Source organism: Rhinatrema bivittatum, chromosome 11 (genome assembly GCF_901001135.1).
Source record: "Rhinatrema bivittatum chromosome 11, aRhiBiv1.1, whole genome shotgun sequence".
Taxonomy (NCBI): domain Eukaryota; kingdom Metazoa; phylum Chordata; class Amphibia; order Gymnophiona; family Rhinatrematidae; genus Rhinatrema; species Rhinatrema bivittatum.
In genome coordinates, this window is record NC_042625.1 from 79,404,667 (window position 1) to 79,420,519 (window position 15,853).

The 15,853-nt window shown below is 42.0% G+C and overlaps 1 long non-coding RNA gene across 3 annotated transcripts in view; it reads left to right on the top strand.

Moving 5' to 3' along the window:
• The window catches only part of LOC115073252, a 48,485-nt gene extending 33,492 nt beyond the window's left edge, over positions 1-14,993 (top strand). For all 3 annotated transcript variants that reach the window (XR_003851956.1, XR_003851958.1, XR_003851957.1), the window contains 2 exons: positions 10,159-10,261; positions 14,139-14,993. This is a non-coding gene — a long non-coding RNA (uncharacterized LOC115073252). The remainder of the gene's footprint in view (positions 1-10,158; positions 10,262-14,138) is intronic.
• The last annotated feature ends 860 nt before the right edge of the window (positions 14,994-15,853 follow it).

Sequence of the window (15,853 nt, forward strand, 5' to 3'; positions counted from 1 at the left end):
ATAGCAGTTTCAATACAGACCCTTGGGAAACTCCACTAATGACCTTTCTCCATTCAGAAGCTGACCATTTAGTCCTATCCTCCATTTCCTGTCTTTTATCTACTTACCAATCCACACTAGCACACTGCCTCTGATCCCATGAACTCCCAATTTCTGGAGGAGTCTCTCATTAAGGGCTTTGTCAAATGCCCTCTGAGAATCCAAATACACTCTATCAACCGGCTCCCCTTTATCTGCATGTTTATTTACACCTTCAAAAAAATCAAACAAATTGGGAAGTCAAGACCTCCTTTTGCAATAACCATGTTGATTCTTCCCCGTTAAACAACTTCTATTTATGTAATTAGTAATTTGATATATTTTCCATGCTTTTCCAGGTAAATTTTAAAAGGAGTGCACATGTACCCATAAATGCACATAATGGGCACATGAGCAAATCATGCTTAATTTTATATCATGCATGCAAGTGCACATGTATCATTTAAAATATCCCCAACACGCATATGGGTGAGTCTTTGCACATGTACTCACAAATGACCATTGGGGGGGGGGGGAGGGAGAGAGAGAGAAAGAGAGAGAATCTGACACTCTATATATATCTCCCACTGTAAGAGGGGCACTTTCAACTCAGGGTGGGTTTGGGGGGGGGGGGGGAGCAGTGTAAGAAGGATCTACAGATACTTGCATCCTAGGCAGACCAATGTAACACTGCCTGTTCAAAACCCACCCTGAGTTGAAAGTGTCCCTCTTATAGTGAAAGATATATAGAGAATGGCAGATTGTATCTCTCTGTCTCCTCCACTCCCACCCCCCCCCCCCTGCCCCGATCCAAAATCTCCAGACTTTCGCCTCATCACAGAACCACTAGTAAATTTACGCATGCCATGTTCAGCCTTGCAAAATTCAGGGGTTACATGCATAAGTCTTGGCCCCTCCCTGGAACACCCATGCCTTGGCCCTTTTCTGCCTCCTTATTCTTCATGCACGCACAAGTATGTACACGCGTACTTTCCAGCTTCTTAAAATTTGTGTCACTCATGCACGGCCCACATAGGTGTGTATGGGGCCATTTTTGCGTGAGCAATGCTTTTAAAATCTACCTGTATCTTTTCTGAGATTGGGGAACCAGAACTGCACACAGTACTCAAGGTGTGGTTGCACCTTCGATCTGTACAATGGCATTAAGATATTCTCAGTTTTTTCCTCTATTCCTTTCCAAATAATTCCTAACATTCTATTTGTCTTTTCTGAACACCGCCACATACTGAGCTGAAGATTTCAAGGCATTGACCACAAGAACTCAGAAGTCTTTTTCCTGGGTGGTGACTCCTACCATGGAACCTAGCGTCATGTATCTACAATTGGGATTATTTTTCCCTGCATGCATTACTTTGCATTTGTTCATATTAAATTGCATCTGCTATTAAGATGCGCAGTCTCCTAGTCTCACAAGGTCCTTCTAAAGTTCCTCACAATCTGCTGCTGCTTTAATGACTCAAAACAATTTTGTGTTAGTTGCAAATTTGATCACCACTCACTGTTCCCTTTTCCAGATCATTTTTTTTATTATGCTAAATAGCACAGGTGCCAGTACAACCCTTGGAGCACTCCAAAAATGACCTCTCTCCATTTGGAAAACTGACCATTTAGTCCTGCACCCTGTTTCCTGTCTTTTATCCAGTTACCAATCCACAATAGGGAGTTAGCTTTTTTTTTTTTAGCGAGTGCCTTAAGAAAATGTGCACTGAAATATAATGCTCATTATTTACGTCTGTCTTATTACACTGGGTGCAATAGTAGCAAAACAGGAAAATTGAAGGGAAAAAAATATTCCAAATACTTTTTATTACAAATGTTTACAAATTATAATTCATTAAACATGCCATGTGAGACTTATCTACCACATTTAAAAGCTTCCCAAAGTCATTTACTCTACCAATCATAAATACAAATGAAAAAGTATGTTTTATTGGGGTTATATGTTTTATTGTACGGGTTATGAATGTAGTTTTGAATGTTGTTTTGTTGGTGTGAATGGTTTTTATATAACAAGAGTTACTTGCTGCTCTGCTTTGCATGATACAATACTCTGTTTTCATAAAATAATGAAAAAAGTAGGTCCCAGGAGCACCCCCTCCTCATACCACTCATCACTGGCCAGAAAGCTCCAGCCCCTGTGACAAACAGCAGGGATAATGTAGGGATGGGTCCAGCACATACCCGTTATTTATTCCCTGGGATCGCTCTAATCTGAGATCTCTGCCCCAGTGACTGGGAATGCTTAGCTCCAAGTGTTCTCGTGGTGCCAAAGATGCTGTGAGAGGCAGAACTGGAGAGGAAAAGAGAAAATGTACTTTGTGTCAGCAAGCAGGGAGCACTTAACCTCAGTACTACAACCTTCAAATCATCATGATCCTTCATGGCAGAGAACAGAAATGTAGTTATTATCAAGATTTGAATCAGAACTGGGAACTATGTTTTTGACAAAGAGACAAGGACTACACTCCAGATAGGAGGTGCAGGTCCTCTTAACTCATTTTATTTCCAGTTTAGATTTGTCATTTTCACCTTTATTCTACTTATATTCTTGATGTATGAAGTGCATCAGATCCTCTCTTGGGGGACTTGTCCAAGATCCACCCTAATATTACTTGATGCCGGGGTGTCTCAAGTTGAAGAGCAACACATAAGAGACAACATTGTCCTTTCCTACGTCCCCACCCCTCACTCCAATCCTCTCCCAAAATAAACACACCATAAATTTCAATCACAATCATGTATTTGTGTGTGTGTGCTTAGGCACACATACACACATGCACATGGATTGCTAACTATAATATTGGTGCTGAGCAATGCTCACTGGTAAGGAGACATTTGCCATGTTATCTATTTGCCTCTCATCCAACTATACTGTATTGTCCCTCAGTAGAATTTTAATCACCATATTTCTTACCAACTACCTAGCTTTTCTCTTGGGCTGTCCAAGATCCATCCTAACATTACTTAATGGCATGTCTCAAGTTTGGAGGCAATATGACATTATCTCTCTATAAAAGGTTCCTTCCTTCCATTTCTGTTTTGTTTTGTTTTTGGGTTTTTTTGCACTTAGGGCTGGATTTTCAAAGGGCTATGCGCGCCGGGCCTAAGTCCCGGGACTTGGAAAAAGGGGCGGGGTGGGGGAGGGGCCAAAGGCTTCAGGCACAGCGGCCATTTGCTGCTGTGCTTGGGATTGTGCGCTGGCAGTCAGCCGGCATGCGCAACTTACTTCAGCCCCAGGGCTGAAGTAAGTTTTGAAATAGAAACCAAAAAAAGAAAAAGGTAGGGGGGAAAGGGTGGGGGAGGTAGGGGAAGGGAAGGTGGGGTGGGGGGGAAGGGAACGGGGGAAGGCAGCGTGGCTCAGCGAGGACTCAGCGTGCGCAAGGTGCACAATTGTGCACCCCCTTGCACACGCCAACCCTCAATTTTATAACTTGCGTGTGCCTGCGTGCTCAAGTTATAAAATTGGGTGTACATGTGCACGCCCCGGGTAGCACACGCACATGTACATCCGCACGCACCCTTTTAAAATCTACCCCATAGGGTGCAGACAGGCATACAGAGATTATTGATATTCAAGCAAATGCATGCATGCATGCATCCATGTGCAGTCATACACTATGCAAACATGAAAACGTTGCCATAAAAATTCATGTATTGTAACAGATCTGCATGAAAAACTCCAAATCAGTCAACAAACACCTGGCACTGGTGATCAAGGAAGATTCAATCCAAATCCCAGTCCTAAAGAATAATGATATCATGGGGTCTTCAAAGCAGGAAGACCAAGAAAGCTACATGATTATATAAGTTTCTAGTGCATGAGGCATGCATTGTATGCTAACATTCTCTGTATTATTCAATTACACCTTTCCCAGAATTTGATGTGAGAAACTGCCTTGTTTTCATTGTGGACCAAATGTTTTTTTCCTTAAATTTTCCACTGATTCAAGGCACTTGCATATGGGCTGTATGCAATTTCTGTGAGAGTGTTGACTTGATGTGATCCACCTGGAAAATGGAAGGCAATGTTTTAATAGGAATGAAACCTATAGCTTTTTTTTTTCAAAATTATATTAATACCATGACCTTATCTGCCAGCCAGCACCACTGCAGAACCTATGCACAAAGAAAATGGACAGTGATTATTTCTACACACCTCCTGTATCACTCTGAGATTAATGGATCTCTGTCGGAATCCTAGCAATATCCCCAGCCACCACAGTATCATTGGTGTTACTGACTTGCAAAATAAATTTCACTGATAGTCTGACAGATTTTTACTGATACCAATACTCAAAGCCTACCATTAATCATCTTCTTTGGCCTAAAATACATGGATTCTGGTTCCTGTGTGCACACCAATGATACTGGTTGTTCATTTCTTGCCAGTTTTTACAGGTGGTTAACAACCAAGAAGCTTGTTCCTGTCCCCTTCCCCCTGGTATTCTCTCCTCTCCCCACTAAGATGTTCCCCTTTCCCCCTAATGTTCTGTTTTTCTTCCCCTCTCCTTTCCTTCTCCCAACATATTGTGCTTCTCTTTCTCCTCTCCTCCCTCCCCCCCCCCAGCACACTGTCCTTCTCCCTTCTGACACATTTTCCACCCACTGGCATACTCTTCTTCTCTCCTAGTACACTCTCCTTCTTGCCGTCTCCCACCCTGGCATACTTTTACCATCCACCCCCAGTACATTCTACTTCTCTCCCCAGCATACCCTCCTCTTGCCCCCCAGCTGGCATTATCTCCTTCATCCCACCCCCACTCTCCTTCCCCTCTCCTCATCACCCTCTCCTTTGCCACCTCAATCCCATCCACTGGCACAATCTCCTTCTCCTCCACCACAATTTCTTTCTCTTTCTCTCCCCATCCCTCTTCCACCACTGTCCTTCTTCCTCCCCTCAGCACATTCTCCTCTCCCTATAGTGCAGTCTCCTTATCTTACCATATATCTGTGCTTCCAGTGAATAAAAGCTGCATATATATTTGAACTGGTGTTTGGCATGCCTGTGAGCAGAGTGTTCAGATTCAATGGAGCATCTAAGATAAAAAGAATATAAGATTTGCCATACTGGGTCAGACCAAAGGTCCAATATCCTGTTTCCAACAATGTCCAATCCAGGTCACAAGTACCTGGCAGGATCCCAAAAGGTTGATAGATTCCATGCTGTTTATCCCACGGATAAACAGTGGATATCCCACAGTCCACCTTAATAATGGTTTATTAACTTTTCTTCTAGGAACTTGTCCAAATCATTTTTCAACCCAACTACACTAACAACTTTTACTACATCCTCTGGCAATGAATCCAGAGTTTAATAATGCATTGAGTAAAACAATATGTTTTCTCCTATTTGTCTTAAATGTATTACTGAGTAACTTCATTGCATTTCCGCTAGCCTTTGCACTTTTTGAAAGAGTAAACAACTGATTTGTATTTGCCAGTTCCAATCTACTCATTATTTTATAGACCTCTATCATATATCCCCTCAGTCATCTCTTCTCCAGGCTGAATAGTTCTAACCTCTTTAGTCTTTCCTCATAGGGGAATCGTTCCATTGCCTTTATCATTTTGGTTGCCCTTCTCTGTACCTTTTCTAATTCTGCTATATCTTTTTTGAGATGTGCTGACCAGAAGCATCATGATGTGCTGACCAGAAGCATCATGATATTTTCTGTTTTATTCTCCATTCCTTTCCTAATAATTCCTTGCATTCTATTTGCTTTCTTGGCCACTGCCGTACACTGAGCAGATTATTTCACTATATTATTTATTTATTTATTTATTTATTTATTTAAAAACTTTTATATACCGGTATTAGTATGCATACATCATACCGGTTTACAATGTAACTTTAAAGGTAGAAATTACAATGAACAGGGAGGGCGAACAAGGAGGAGTATACAAAGAGCAGGAGGTGGAGGAATTAAAGCAATAAATAAAAACTGCAACGGACTATTTACAGGAATATACAAGGCGTAGGCAAGATACTTGCAGAAGTCGGTGTACTTAATCAAGGGTAGGCTTGTCGGAAGAGCCATGTTTTAAGTTTTTTCTGAACTTGGCGTAACATGGCTCTAGCCTGAGAGTGGTAGGGAGGGTGTTCCATTGTTTAGGGCCTGCAATGGATAGTGCACGGTCCCTAGTAGAGGAGAGGTGGGCTTTTTTCAAAGGGGGAATGGAGAGGGTGCCTTTGTTGACAGTGCGAGTGGGTCATTCAGTGCGTATAGGACGAAAGGGTTCATCCAACCAATTGGAATTGAGGCGAGTGGATGGACTTGTGCACTATGGTTAGAATTTTGAAGAGAATTCGGGATGCGATGGGGAGCCAGTGGAGTTCTTTGAGTATTGGGGTAATGTGATCAGCTTTCCTTGAGTTGGTGATGACCCTGGCGATGGCATTCTGGAGCATTTGTAAGGGCTTGGTGGTGGAGGAGGGTAGGCCAAGGAAGAGGGCATTACAGTAGTCCAGCTTTGAGGAAAGGGTGGCTTGGACGACGGTGCGGAAGTCATGATAGTGGAGGAGGGGTCTGAGTTTCTTCAGGATGTGAAGCTTGAAGAAACCTTCTTTGAGGATGGAGTTGATCTGTTTTTTGAGATTGAGTTGTTGATCTATGATAACCCCAAGGTCTCTTACTGTGGGTTGGGGTGTTATGACGTTGAAAGCTGGATCGTTGGAGATCGGTGGTTTGGGAGGGAGGTGAGGAGAGATAAGGAGCAGCTCTGTTTTGGAGGAGTTTAGAGCGAGGTGGATGTTGGTGAGGAAGTCATTGATGTTGGCAAGACATGTGTTTCCAGAAGGCAAGGGCATCTGAGAGAGAGTTGTGAATGGGAATGACGATTTGAACGTCATCTGCATAGAGGTAGAATTTGAGGCCGAGGTCTGTGAGGAGCTGACATAGAGGTGTGAGATAAATGTTGAAAAGGGTGGAGGAGAGGGAGGAGCCTTGTGGGACACCTTGAGACAAGGGATAGAGTGTGGAGTTGGCGTTTCCTATCTTGACGGAGAACTTTCTGTTAGATAAGTAGGATTTAAACCATAGTAGGCTAGGCCTGAGATGCCTATTTCGGATAGCCGGTTGATGAGGAGGTTATGGTTGATGGTATCAAAGGCAGCTGAGATGTCGAGTAGGGCGAGGAGGTAACAGTTGCCTCGGTCCATGCCTATGAGTAAGTGGTCCGTGAGGGAGAGCAGGAGGGTTTCTGTATTGAGGTATTTACGGAAGCCGTATTGGGCTGGATGCAGAATGTTGTTGCTTTCTAGATATTCTGTAAGTTGGATGTTTACAATCTTTTCCATAATTTTGGATAGGAAGGGCAGGTTAGAGATAGGGCGGAAGTTAGCGGGGTCTTTAGGGTCTAGTGTTGGTTTTTTTAGGAGGGGCTTGACAATAGCTTGTTTAAGAGCATCTGGGACAGAGCCTGAAGAGAGGGAGGAGTTTATGATGTCTGCGATGGGTTTGGATATAGTGTTCGGGATGGAGAGGAGGGATTTTGTGGGAATGGTGTCTGAAGGGTGGGAAGCTGGTTTAAGTTTTCTGAGAATAGATTCCACTTCTTTAGCGGAAGTCAGGTCAAGGGTTTGGAGGGTGGGTGAAGTGGGGGAAGGTTGGAGGGAGGGGGAAGGGGAGGTGGATGGAGAAGGGTGTTGAAATCTGCGGAGGATGTTGGTGATTTTTGTGAGGATGCCTAGATCCTTTTCCTGGTAGGTGACTCCCACTGGTCACCTGGTAGGTGACTCCCACTGTGGAGCCTTGAGTTGTGTAGCTACAGTACAATTTATAATCATTTTACACACTTTAAATTTCATTTGCCATTGGCATGCCCAGTCTCCCAGTTTTGCAAGGTCCTCTTGCAAGTTTTCACAGTCCTCTTGTGATTTAACAACTTTGAATACTTTTGTATCATCAGCAAATCTGATCACCTCACTCATTTTCCCATCTCTAGGTCTTTTATAAATATGTTAAAAAGCAGTGGTCCCAATGTCCCTGTGGCATGCCATTATTCACCTTTCTCCATTGAGAAAATTGACCATTTAGCCCTATTCTCTGTTTTCTATCTTTTAACCAGTTTTCAGTCCACAATAGGACATTGTCTCCTATCCCATGACTTTTTACTTTCCTCAAGAGTCTCTCTTGAGGGAATTTGTCAAACACTTTATGAAAATCCAGTTACACCATATCAACTGGCTTGCCTTTATCCATATGTATATTTATTTTGTTTGAAAGACAAGGTTTCATTGTATATATCTAAGCAAAGCTTATGGTCTCAGTCACAGTATTTGCTTACTGTTCCTTCCATTGTGGAGTATAAATTACATTTAACCCAGACTGAATTTATTTCTGTGTATAGCCCTGAGCTATGGAACACTATTCCCCTTGAGATTCTCAGTGAGTTGGGTTACTTGAAATTCAGGAAGTTTGTTTATAACATTTTCCCCTGCTTATCCATAGTTGTTAAACGTGTTTCTTTTAAAGCAAGAGGTGAATTTTAAGACCTGCGCACGTTTGCTGGCTTGCACAATTGGATGCAGCAATTTTATAACATACATGTGTATATACACTCATATATGTGCCTATTATAAAATTGGCTATATGTGCATACATTTGCACATGACTTTATATTGATGCATGTGCACACAGATGCTGCCTCAATCGCATAAGTGTGGGGGGGGGGGATTTTAGTAGATATGCATGCTGACTCAATTACCTGTTTTCCCATTCATGTCCAGTTCACCCCAGTAAAGGAGAGGACTGCCTACCCCCCCCCCCCCCCCAGCTAACTTGCCTCCCTTTTACCCTATTAGCCCTGATTCCTAAAACCCCACTGACTAGACTAGTTTTGTTATTTTATTACTATAGCAGAAGTACAGATATGCAGTAGGAGATCCTGGTGTGCGCTTGCGTACATAAATTCTTATGCTCATACTTCAGGTTACAGACTCTGAATGCCCATGCCCGGCCCAGACCACATGCACACTCTGCCCCTTTTTTGAACTTTTTGATTTGTGCGTGTACCAGGAGATATGTGCATACTTGTGTGGTTTTTAAAATCTGCATGGTGCATGCCAGGCCAAGTCACACGTGTATCTCCTGGCTTTGGTGCACGTAGCTTTTTCAGAATCCTCTAGTTAATACTTAAGTTTTAGAAATTTCTGTTTGTCTATTTTAATTTCTTTTGATAAGTAGTTTATGTTAGGTATTTATTTATTTATTTATTTGAGTCTTTTCTATACCGGCATTCGCGAAGGGAATCGCATCATGCCGGTTTACAAATAACAAGGAGTGAACAACAATAAAGTGATAAAAAACATTAACAAGTGCTAAAAGAAGGGAAAATTGCAGTTACAATAAAACAGGGACATATTTCAACTTGGAACAGAAGAAAAGGAGATAGTAATTTAACAGTGAAGAATAACTGGGAAAGCCTGCCAGTTTAAAATTTTTATGTATATTTTAGGTATATTATTTATATAAATATAATATATATATATAATATATATATTATATATATAATATATATATAATATAATATAAATATAATATAAGTATATTTATATAAAAGGTTTATGTATATTTTATTGTGTGCCTTTTGTAATTTACAATGCATTTTTCCAGAATTGCAGACTATAAGCATATCAAATAAATAATAATATAAATATTCACTCTGTCAAAAAAATGTAACAATAATATGACAATATTATTATTGGCTAGAGGCCAAAAAATTTAGATGAATCAAGCTCCATCAGGTATCTGCTTCCATGTTATTGTTTTTAAACATCTCCAAATCTGCTTTTGAAACCTTCAGAATATGTGCACATTGTGAGTAAAGGTGATTCCAACTTAGATACAGAAGACGTGAGCGCAGGGGTGCTGAACCATCCAACATGTCAGGCTTCATTTCTCTTCTTTTCTGTTAACATTTTCCAAAGATAGTGTTTAAAAATTTAAAGAGCTATTAGTGTTTTCATGAGTAATAAATGGGTATTGAATAATATTCACTGTGGAATTTATCACTGTTACAGGATATTGACCTCTTAGTGTGGGCATTAATTTCTTACCGTCTATGTGAACTGTTTCTTATGTGCTTGCCATAGTGACTTGCTCCATCTCAAATTTTCAGAACAGCCAAACCTGAGAAAATACAGAAGTCAGAGCAGCCACAAACCATTCAGCTTGAGAAGAAAGCACTGCGGAAGAACCCCATCAACAGGACACTGTGACATGTGAGAGTTACTCACCATGCAATAACTATCCTATTTTCTATAAAGTTCCTTATACTAGAATGATAAAATTCCATTTAGAAATCAAGCACCCGAGGTCAGCCCAGTAGCTTGGTGGCAGGCACTGTTGTATTTACTGCCATGTGGAGGACCTGGGATCCTTTTCCCAGGACAAGACTCTGCTCCCTGGGCCAACCAGGGCTGGGGATGCTGTGGAAGCAGCTACCATTTATAGGCCTTTAGGAAGGAGGTTTCAGCCATGGCTCAGCTGTAGTGAGAAGTGGTCCGACTCAGGGTCCACATTACTGGAATCAGAGGAAGCTGCAGTCTGTGACCCCTGGCCAAGGGTCATTGCTGTAATGATTAGGGTAAATCAGAAAGAAGGGGATATATCACCGGGGGGAAACCCAGACAGTTGCAATTAAAGCCTGTAGTGCTGCAGCCCAAAATAGATCTGTTCCAAATGAGCTAAAAACCTGGGGAAATGGATAGAAACAACAGGGCAAAAAGAAAAAAAAAGGAAAAGAGAGAAAAAATCAGGCACCTGACTGAGAATGCAAGTGTTAGGAGTCTCAGTTATTAAGTAAACACCAATAGCATGTCACCATTAGCAGAGTCATATGACAAATCACAAAAGGCTTTGTAGAAATTGCTAATATAATGTATCTTTTTGCAAAACATAAGTTCATGGCTGACTCCCAGGAATTAGTGACTATGGAAGTCATATCTGCACCACAAGTGGGTTTTGTACACTATTGGAAAACATCTTTACAAAATATTAATTTGTCCAGTCACTTCACAGAGCTAACATCCCTGTTCCTTACACCTACTATACCAGGGGTGGCCAATTCTGGACCTCAGGAGCCACAAACAGGCCAGGTTTTCAGGATATTCACCATGAATATGCATGAGATAGATTTGCATGCACTGCCTCCATTGTATGCAGATCTATCTCATGCATACTCATTGTGGATTTCCTGAAAACCTGGTCTATTTGTGGCTCACAAGGACCAGAGTTGGCCACCCCTGTACCATACCCTAAAGTCTGTTGTGCTCCTATAACTCTCACCTGTCTATCCCAGGTCTGGAGGTACAGTAACAGAGATGTGGTAATAAATTCTATTGCACTGTTCTGCCTCCAAAACTGAAAATACAGTGAGAAATAGAGAGCAAGAGAGAGAGAGAATGAAAGACAAACACACATACATAAACTGAATAAATGGACTTACAGACTGCTAGCAAAAGAGAAACACAGACTGTGAAAGATAAACAGAGAAAATGAGAATCACAAGCAGAAAGGGGAACACAGAGATTAAAATAGAACTGAGTAAAAAAGAACTAGAGATACTTGGAGATTCACCACTACAGTGGTGCTCTAAATGGCTAAGGTTACATACATTTTGTTAGTCTGCTACAAAGTCTTTCGGGGGGGGGGGGGGGGGGGCATTTAATCTCCATTTATCTGATCAGGCGTGGTAATTCCCACATGTAAGAATGGTTAAAACATATAACTGCACAACTAGTATTGAGTTTCATAGCCACTAGCTAGTGTTTGAACTAAAAAAAAAGAAAAAAAAGTGAAGTATTTTTTGCTGCCTTGGACAATCAATCCCAATAAATCACTTGTAGAACTCTCTAAATCAGCAAATAACATTGCTAATTAACCAGCAACCAAGCAGCCATGGCATTCACTAGAGACTAGGGGTGTGCATTCGGATTAACCGCATTAGTAAAACGCAACTCATATTTTTTTTTTACTTAAAAAATTGATTCGACATAAACGATCGGATTTCCCACATATCGAACATAGATATGTTCGATATGTGGGAAATCGCGATTGTTGAGCCAAAATAAAAATATAAACCCCCTCACCCTCCTTAATCCCCCCCCCCCCCCCCCCCCCCCCCCGACTTACCACAACTCCCTGGTGATGGAGCGAGGAGTGAGGACGCCATTTCTGCAATCCTTGGCGAGAAGCATGTGACGTCGGTGGCACGTTGAGTGACGCCGGCGTCACGTGATTCCCGGCTCGTTCGCGCCGGACGGCTCGTTCGGCCCAAAAAGAACTTTTGGCCAGCTTGGCCAGGGAAAGAATGGGCATCAAAGGGGAAACCAGTAAGAGGAGAAAGGAGGGGTATCCTGTGCAGTTTATAAAAAATGCCAGTGGAATCGGAGGATGGGGCATGAATCTAAAGGAAATATTAGTAAAAGGGAAAAAGATGCAACATGGGTACCCTGACAATATCAACGAGGGGCACAGCCAGGTTGGATCCAAAGCCACAAGATAGAGGGTAAAGCGGATGCCCAATGCGCAGGGTAAGGTGTGCAGCATGGATTCCGGAGAAGCACAGATGAGGAAGACTGGGAGGGAGGCTGGCAGACTGATTCTCAGAATAGGGGGCTGAAAACCACTGCACAACCATTAGCTGACCATTCCCCATAGGCCCTCAGTGCGGGAGGCACCCATTGTGCCTCTCCTAGGAAAAGGTGAAATATCAAATGGAAATAAATGAATACATAAAATAACTGCTAATACCCGCAGATCCCAGCAGAGTATCTCCAACCACTTAATATATTCTCAACAATTCTGATGGTGCTGCAGAATTTGCAAGTCAATATAAAGTGCCTTCTGTGGAGTCTATTCCCTTTCCCAAAGGAGTGTGGGAGACATTGATATATCAGAAAAACACTGTAAAAATATCATCTCCCTCGTCTGGAGCGGAACATCTGTTTCCTAGGCCTAATATGTTTAATCTGCAGCAGATAAGGAGCTCCGTGGGATTAGGTTGCTATTTTTAGAATTTACCTTTTCAGATCCACCAGAAGAACATGTCCTCGTGTTGTTTGTATAGAGAAGGGCGAGGCCGGATGCTATGCAGAGAAGAGGGAAGGCAAACGATTAGAAAAGGAAGGATGGTGAGAGCATTAAAGAGGAAAGGGGTGTATGGAGATGAGAGAGAGAGAATAGATGCAAATGGCGAGTAGAAGAAAGGGCCTGTATGGGGAGAGAAAAGGGGTGTGTGGGCGGAGGAGGAAGCCAGGATGCAAAGATTGTCTGTGGATAAGAATGGAAATGGGGACCTGGCCAGGTATGAGATGGGGAACATAAGTGTGTGCTGTGTGGGGGCGGGGCGGGGGGGAATGTTACGAGTTGAAATGGAAAAATAGAGAAACGTGTAGAGCGACAGAACAACGAACCGAGAAATATAGGAGCCTTCAGGAAGTGTGCAGAGAGGGTATGCGATGTGCATAGTGGTGGATGGGAGGTAAATAGTTTCCGTCAGAGACACAGACTCGGCTCACGAAGGAGTAAACAGGTAAAGTATAATAGAAAGATTCAAGGGCCATCCAGGAAGTGCTCAAGAGGAAAAGCTACTTTAAGCAGATAATGAGGAAATGGAGCATCAGACACGGAAAGCAAGAGAGACAGGCTGGCGCAGACAAAGAAAAAAATATATAAATAAACAAAATACAGTGGTAAATAATGAAAGGGATAGAGAGACAGGAAGAGAGAGAAAGAGAGAAGATTGGACCCTGTGAAAGAGAGTAGGAGAAAGGTCTAGTTTTGCTACAGTATAAAGGTTTGTATTTTCTATGGACTTGTCAATGTGCATTGTACACCATTTAGTTAGCTTGAGTGGTTACTTATGTAAATGGATTATGTGTCTGTGTTTACAGTTTTGATTCTGAGTATGCAATTCTGCCTCTGTATGAATACTTTTGTTTGGTTGATGTGTGTTTTGAAACCCATAAGGCTTCGTGGCACTGCCTTTCTTCTGTTCTGACCCGGAGAAGAGGTTCTTAGAAAATGGGAAACTAGCATAAGTGCTTTGCATTGCAAGTATTTCCATGGCTGGAGCTTTTTTTTTTTTCTGGGTAGATTGCAAATGCAACCTTCTTGTCCGTTCTTCGTGCTGAGCACAAGCTGGTGTCTGGATTGGATATGGGATGGCGACAATTACGACAGCCATGCAACCCGAGTGTTGGAAGAAGGCATCTTCAGTCGGACATTAGCCAGCTGTGAGCCTGGAATTTAGCATTGCATTTTCTGTGCAAGTCACTGAACAATTTAAATGCCTCCCTTTCTTGTAGAGTAGTAGGAGGATCTCAAATAAAATGCAAATGTGGTAGAAAGAAATACAAATGTACTGAAATTTACCAGAAAGGGAAAACAGTAATATACAACATTATGCATTTGAAAAAAAAAAAAGAATAGCTTAAAATAACGATGTCTTACATTTTATTTACCATGAAGATGTGGGAAGACAAAGAAAGCTAGACAGTGAGTTCACTGAGGAAGGAGAATGCACAGTCCTTCCAGACACTGGCTGTGCAGAAACCAAATGGAATGGGAAGATTTTGAGCAAACATAGGATCAAATCAATGGTCCATAGAGCCCAGCATCCTGTCCGTCAGGGCAGCCGATCTGGACAACTTAGATGTACTTTTTTCTTGAGAAGCCTTTGCCCAACCCGGATGACCTTTCGGGCTCATGTCAGGCAGCGTGGTTAGTTGATCCACATCACTAACAAGCCGCTGCTAAGGACGGACATGCCATCAAATGTTTTTCAGCTTTAAGACTCTAACCAAGTTATCTACCCGTTATCCCCATTTGTTGGTTCCAAGTTTTGAGATCCCTGTTCAATGTAATGCATCCTTGTGCAAATGGTTATTGTTAGAATGTAAACCGAGGTGATTTGTAACTTGTTTACAAGAATATTGGTATATAAAAGTGCCAAATAAATAAATAAATAAATGTACTAACGGATCCTAATAAGGAGATTCATTCTCCGTTGCTCACTCCTAGCAGTAAGAGGGCGGTGATCCCCAGGTCTCCCCAATTAATATTTGTTAATGGACCTGACCTCCAGAAAATGTCCAAAACCCATTACAGAAATTTGTCAAAACATTGTTTAACTCCAGCTATGCTTCTAGTCTTGACTATATCCCCCGACAAATTTCTCAACTTCATTTTCTGTTGACTGGAAAATGACTTTCTTACATAAGTTTTAAATGTGCTACAAGTTATTTCCCTTTCAAATAGTATTAGGGAAGACTGCTTGGAGCTAACTGTTCCCTATTAACTTATTCTACATCACTCATGGTTTTATAAACCTCTGTCTCATTCCACCTCTATTGTTTCTTCTTAGGGTTGCCAACTGTCCGGGTTTTCTCCAGACAGTAGGGAATGTAAAAGTAGCATCCGGAAGCCAGATGGAGGGCTAAAATGTCTGGAAATTGTCTGGATTTTAACCCTCCAGTCCAGTCCAGCACATCAGCTGAGTTCACAGCGAAACCCACATCTCCCAGCCTAGCCCACGTGCTGTGATAGTCTCCCTCTCTCTCCTGTGCCGTCACATGACGCAAGGAGCAGATGCAGAGCACCTGCTGCACAAGGCAGGAGAATTGTCAGTTTCCTCATTTACCAATCTGACCCTTTCTCCTCTTCCGTTAGATTGTGGTGTTTAGGTGTTAGGACAATGTTTCCCTTTTTTTTTCTTTTTCTTTCAGAGCTGGGTGTGGCTTTATTCGCCTCAAACATTGTAGAATGGATTGGATGGATGGATGGATGATATGTATAACTGTTGGAATTTT